At 42.6% G+C, this 6,855-nt stretch overlaps 1 pseudogene; it reads right to left on the bottom strand.

The window, feature by feature from the left end:
* Nucleotides 1-2,092: 2,092 nt before the first annotated feature.
* On the bottom strand, nucleotides 2,093-2,935 carry LOC134376710 (pre-mRNA-splicing factor 38A-like; annotated as a pseudogene).
* Nucleotides 2,936-6,855: the final 3,920 nt, after the last annotated feature.

Raw genomic sequence — 6,855 nt, 5'->3', positions numbered from 1 at the left:
TGTCTCCTTCCCAATGTTCATACATATTTTAAAATTTTATCTAACTACTCATAGTAGTCAGTTTTCTGTTGCTTATAACAGAATACCTGAAACTGGCTAATTCATAAGAAAACAAAATGTATTTCTTGCAGTTTTGGAGTCTGAGGAATCCAAGGTCAAGGGGCATGTCTAGTGAGGGCCTTCTTTGTGGGCACTCTACAGTGTCCCATGGCAACACACGGATCACATGGTGAGGGCTGAGCAAGAGCACGTGCAGTTGCTTCCTTCCTCTCCTTATAAAGCCCCCAGTCTGCTCCCTGATAACCCATAAAACCATCAATCCACGAACCCATGAATGAATTAATCCATTCACAAGAACAGAGTCCTCATGATCTGATCACCTCCCAAAGGCCCCACCTCTCATATAACATAGTCTGATTTCCCATCCTCTTAATACTGTTACAATCGGGATCAAGCTTCAGTGAGTTTTGGGGGACATGCATTTTTTAAATAAATTAATTTTAGAATAGTTTCAGATTTCCAGAAAAGCTGCAAAGACAGTACAGGGGTTTCCTATATACCATGTCCTGTTCCCTCTATTAACATCTTAGGTTATATATGATACATAATTAATAAACCAATCACAATATTTTTTAGATCAAAAAAATGCTTTTATACTGCTACAGAAGTCCTTCAGTTCAACAGCAAGCAATAGAATATTTACCCTATAACCAGGTTTGACTTCCCAAGAAACTCGATCTGTGAAGCAGCTGGTTTTCACAATTCCTCCTAGGACCAGAGGTGCAGGGAGTCATTTAATCACTTTTTCCTCTGTAAAGGAGGAAAGGTAAGTATAGGTGAAAGGAATTCTTCTAGTAAACATCCTAGTACTCTCTTATCAATCCCCGTGGAGACTTTCCAGTCCTTACTTTGCTTCTGCATCCTTAGACCCTTGGCTTCTCTGACCTACTCTCTCCTAATTCTCCTCCCTTTCTGAGTGGTGCATTCCAGTTTTCAACGGGTGACTTGTACTTTTTCCTCTTACCAGTGTTGGTGTTGCCCGTGGTTCCGTTGCTTGCTTTTCTTATTTGTACACACACATTCCCTGGGCAATCTCATCTACATCTTCCACAATTACCTAAACATTGTTAATTCTGGCCTAGATACAATGCTGAACTCTAATCCTTATTTCCAATGGTCTGGGCTTTATCTAGCAATTTGTTTAACCGAATGCATTATTTTCACTCCCCGCACCACCCTCCTCATTCCCTGCTCCAAGCTCCCTCTTCCTGCTGTATTTCCTGACTTGGTGAATGGCACTGTGGTCCAGTAATTTAGGTGAAAACCACAAGCAGTGTTACCTACGTTCCTTGCCACCAAATCTTTTTCAGTTGTTGCCCTACTGCTACTGCCTTGGCTTGGACAATGGCAACGCTTGTAGGATAAAGGCTGAGCACCTTAATCCAGAATTCAAGGCTTGTGGGGAAGAACAAATGGCACGATTCAAGAATGTGCTGTACAAATGCTGTTAAATGTTAAGAGTGTGTGGACCTGTTCCATGAAACTAGATTAAATAATCCAGAAGAAGCCTTACATTTGAATGCATTCTATTCTGCAAAACTGCTGCTAACCAGTGAGCTTTCATGTTTATTACCACGTGCTGCTGCTGCTGCTGCTGGAAAAAAGTTAGGAGCTGCTGTGTTTGGCCGATTTGACCTCTGAATAACAGCAGCACAAATCCCAGGATTCTCAAAGCAGTTCCAATCACAGAGCAAACTAAAAACTAAACTACAGAGAAATGGGAGATGGGTGTGTGAGGTTTAACAACAAAGAAGAGAGGGTCAACAGGAGGCCACATCGTTTCCTTGTCGTTCATGTCCCCAACCCCCAGATCCTTTCTACCTTCATAAATTCGAACACAGTCAAGGTTGGTTGGGTCAAAAACTGACCTTAGGAGATATTATCATCCCTCGAAGATGTTGATTACGATTCAAAAAGAGATACAAAACTCAGCACCTTTTCCATTAAAAAAAGAAAGAAGAAACTTGGTAAGAAAAAACTAAAACATTCTTATAGTTGCCTGGAGAGCAGATCTTGATCCTTCCGCATACCCTCAAATCCACAGGAGGACACTCGGACTAAAATCAAACTGAGTCCTTTGCTCATTCACTCTCCGGCTCTTCTTGTGGCTTTGCTTAGACCTGTCAGGAGACTTTGAGTGACTTCTGTGTGACTAGGCTGATGACCTGGGGACTTGGAACGAGATCCGTGCTGTTGATCTCGGGATGTCTTGGACTCTTGCTCAGACGCCTTCTGGGACACCTGCTCCTACTCCTCCTGCGCCTCAGTGTGGGAGAGCACTGGGGCCTGTCCGGGTCGGTGGCTTCTCCGGGGTGATCAGGTGATGGCACTCTTCAACTCCTTACCCTCCTTCACTGGACTCCACGTCATCTAGGTCCTCTTTAGTGCACTAACTCGAGGCTCCAGTAGCTCAGCTTCCTCTAGCACATAGTGGGTCTGTAGCTGGGGCACAATGATATCACAGACTCAGTGTGCAGGAGCTCATCAAAAAACACACCAACATGCATCACTGCGAACTCCCCGTTTCAGTGTGGCTCTTGATTTTTCCATAGTCATCGCACAAAGGCTCCAAGTCCTTGTAGCAATCAACTGCAGCGCCTGTCAGCCTCGTGTAAAGCGGCCCCAACGAGAGGACATACTGGAAACCTTCATTTTTATAAACTACAATGATATCATTTTCGGGTTGAGTTTGAAGCCTCCTCAAGGTAAAACACAGAAAGGGAGTTGGTTTTATGTTGCCGGCCGAGGCGCCACCCACAGGCCTTAACTCCACGGCTTTATCAATGACACGTTCAGCCGAAGACCGGAGCGCTCTCTGTCCAGCGCCCGGGCTCACCGCCAGATACCGAGGGCCGGGGCCTGGCTGCTGCGGCATCCTCCCCCACACGGCTCACCACCGTAGAGGCCTTCAGTCCTTTAACGCGTCACATCAGGTTACAAATGAAAAAGAAAATCAGAGAGAGGGATAGAGAGAGGTGGAGGAAGTCTCAACCGCTTGAGCGACCATCTTGAAACCAGAAACAGCGACCTAAGGAACTTCTTCCGGAAGTACGTCACAGATGGAGTCCATGATGGCCACTGCACGTTGGCGGAAGTACGTCATGCGTCTTTCGAGCAGGCGGGGCCTGTGGGTTAGTCACTTACCAGGGAGACGGCCTTAGGCTAGGGCCATGCCATGTGGCTAGAAATTCCCTTTTCGCCACCTTCTTTCCATTCCTAGCGAGCTCTGGCCTGCGCCTGTTGGCTGTAAAAGAAGTCTAGCTGGGGCAGGTTAGGGTTGCTGCTGTCCCCCCACCAATGACATTATCATTAACTAAACTCCATACTTCAGGTAGATCCTTTTGTGTGTGTGTCTGGCCAGTATGAGGATCTGAACCCTTGACCTTGGTGTTACAAGGCTGCACACTAACCTGCTGAGCCAACTGGCCAGCCCCATAGTTCATCTAGATATCCTTAATTTTTACTTCATGTCCTTCTTCGATTTCAGACTCCCATCCAGGAACCACGTCATTTAATCATGTCTTCATAGGCCCCTCTTAAACAGTTCCTCAGGCATTCCTTGTTTTTGTTGACCTTGACAGTTTTGAGGAGGACTGGTGTGTTCCTCCATTTTGGGCTGCTATAACAGAATACGTAAGACTGGGTAATTTATGAAGAACAGAAATTTATTTATCACAGTTCTAGAGGCTGGGAAGTCCAAGATCAAGGAGTGGCAGGTTTGGTCTCTGGTTCCAAGGTGGTGCCTTGCTGCATCTAGGAATGTTTAGTCCTCACACCTCAGAAGGTGGAATGGCAAAAGGGAGGATCTCCCTTGTCAAGCCCTTCCATCATGGTATAAATCCATTCATGAGGGCAGAGCTCTCCCCCAAAAGGCCACACCCCCCAGTGCTGCTGCATTGGGAGTTAAGTTTCCAACACAAAAATGATGGGGGACACATTCAGACCATAGCAACTGGTCAGCTATTTTGTAAAATGTTCCTCAACTGGGATTTTTTTCTCGTGTTTAAACTGGGGGAGGAAGATCACAGAGGTAAAGTGCCCTCCTCAACACATCATATGAAGGGTACGTCCTATCATCATGACTTACCACCGTTGGTGCTGACCTCGAGCACCTGGCTGAGATGAGATGTATCAGGTTTCTCCACTATAAAGTTACTCTTTTTTCCCCACCTTTCCACAAGGTACTCTTTGGATGTAAGTCACTGAGTGCAGTCCGTAGGTAGGGAAGGGAGTTGTGCCTGACTTCCTTGAGGGTGGAGTATTATATAATCTGGGATTCTTCCTCATGGGAGAGATTTGTCCATTCTCCCCCATTTATTTACTTATTCAATCATGTACTTACATCAGTATGGACTCTTGGATATTTATTTTATACTTTCCATTTATTTCAATATTACTTTACTTATTTCATGCTCAAATTATTCCAGCTGTGGCCATTGGGAACTCTTTCAGTTGGCTCCTGTCTTCCTTTGACATATCCCCATAACTGTACATACTTTTTTATTTTTAGCACTTCCTTGATTTCTGGGTCCACAAGGCAGTCTGTGTAGAATTATCTTGTATCTTCCCTGCCCCCAGCCCTAGAATTAATTAGTTAACCAGTTCTCCAAAGAACCCGAGTTCTTTTTATTGGAGAATGGTATTTAAAAACCAAGATCTGGGCACTAAATGTGTCTTTTTAAAAATAATTTTAAGTTGGCTACCTTGGCTGTTCTAGCTACTTAATCATATTAGCTTTTAAAAAAGGACAATTTAACCACTTCCTTTTCAATGTTTATACATATTCATTCTTTTTCCTAACTGAACTTTTTATTTTTCTATTTTTAAGCAGGCAATATGTTCATGTAAAATTTATGAGATACAAAAGAGTAATTTTATGTGTAATTTTTATCTTCCTTTTTTTTTTGAATCATTATATTTTTTGTTATACTCTGGTCATGGATTCCAAAGTCTTCATAAGAAAAAAAATCTGTCTTATAAAGTGCACACATGTTATTCTATGACAAAGTAGAAAAGTTACACAGTTCTACAAAGTGGCTTAAGTACAGTTGCCTAGTACAATACTGTTACCTAAGGCTGGGAAGTTATCCAACCCTGGTTTGCATCCCCCAAATCCGCACAAAACCTCCTGTGTCCTTTTAATGATTGCAGCCTTGGATCCTAAGGATGGTGGGAATTTTTGTTTTTCTAACAAGTGAGTCGCCTCTTCTGAAGATCCTTCGGTGACTCTGTGTACTTTAGCCACTTTCTCTCTTTACATTACTTCTTTCTCTAGTGAAGCCAACGGAGCACCCTGAACCTTCATCAAGTCCATACTGTGATCCAGGCATTGGGCAGCAAAAGCAGATGACTGAGTTGGGTATGGACGTAGTATCTACATCACTCACCGTGTTATGTACTTGATTAATATTTATCGAACTGAGTTGGTAGTCTGCATCTCACGACCTAGGCCAAAAGAAGAACCACGCACTATATAAAACGAAAGGTACATCCAGGTTAAAACCAGAAAACTGACCGGGAGGTGGACAGAAAGCTTCTGTAGTTCCCATGTGTTCTTTTTTTTTTTTTTTTTTAATTACATAAAAAGATATTATAGATCAAAGAATTTAAAACACCAATATTATGATTCAATTTCTGTTTTTAGACAGCTTTTCTTCCATAGAATTTCTGATCGTCTTTCTTTTCGTCTTGTAATTTCATTTATTTATCTTCATTTTTCAAAATTGTTTCATTATCTTCCTTTTTTTAACCTAACATTATATCCTGAGCATTTCCCCATATTATTAATAGTTCTTCAAAAAGCATCATTTTTAATAGTCACTTAGCAATTCCCTTCATGAATATACAACAATTTACTTCACCATTCTAAGTAACATTTAGCCACTTTTCGGTTTTCCACTGTTAGACCTAATTCTGCCACTAATATCCCTATACCTCTACCTTTGGGTCTCTCTCTGGTTTGGGCCTCATACCGCAGCATGTGAGAGAGTTCGGTTTCACCCAACTCTGGGTCAGACTTTATTTGGACTTCAGATTACACAGCTGTGGCACAGGGTGGGAAGTTGAGAAAGACTCAGGGGTCAGAGCCCCAATTAGAGCCAAGACAAAGGGTGGCAAATAACTTTACAACTCCTGTATGCTTCACAAGCATAGGATTTGGGATGAATCTTTTTCCTTTAATATCAAGCTGGCATTCATTCATCGTTCATTTATTTATTCCACAAATATTTATTGAGCACCTACTATGTGCCAGGCGCTGTTCTAGGAGCTTCGTATACCAAAGATTCCTGCCATCTTGAAGCTTATACTTTAGAGGATGGAGACAGACAATGACAAATACAATTACATTTGTTAAAATGTAATAAATAAATTGTGTAATATGTTAGAAGTATTACTTTTAAAAAAGAAAATGCAGAGCAGGGTAAGGGGGATCAGGAGAGCATCGGATGGCCAGCAGAGGTCTCATTGAGAAGGTGAGACTTAAGCAAAGACTAGAAGGAAGGGGGGAAAGGGGCAAGAAGGACATCTGCAGGAAGAACATTCCAGACAGAAGGAATGGTTAATGCAACATTCTCGTATTGAGAATGAGCTTTTTTTAATCTTTCACTTTAAGTACACGAGCATTTTGCCATATCGATAAGTGTCACAAAACTGTTTTCTGAAGTCTACGAAGAGCAAGAAAGACTGATGCTCTTTTTCTCCCCAGATCATGAAGGAATAGCTCTCTCTTTCCCAAGCTGTTCTCTATTTCCCTCTGGGCCACACGGCAGGGCCTGGGAATGGTGACTCCAGGCT

This window comes from Cynocephalus volans, chromosome 4 (assembly GCF_027409185.1).
Source record: "Cynocephalus volans isolate mCynVol1 chromosome 4, mCynVol1.pri, whole genome shotgun sequence".
NCBI lineage: Eukaryota > Metazoa > Chordata > Mammalia > Dermoptera > Cynocephalidae > Cynocephalus > Cynocephalus volans.
The sequence above is the reverse complement of the archived record's forward strand: the minus strand, read 5'-3'. Positions and strand labels throughout refer to the sequence as shown.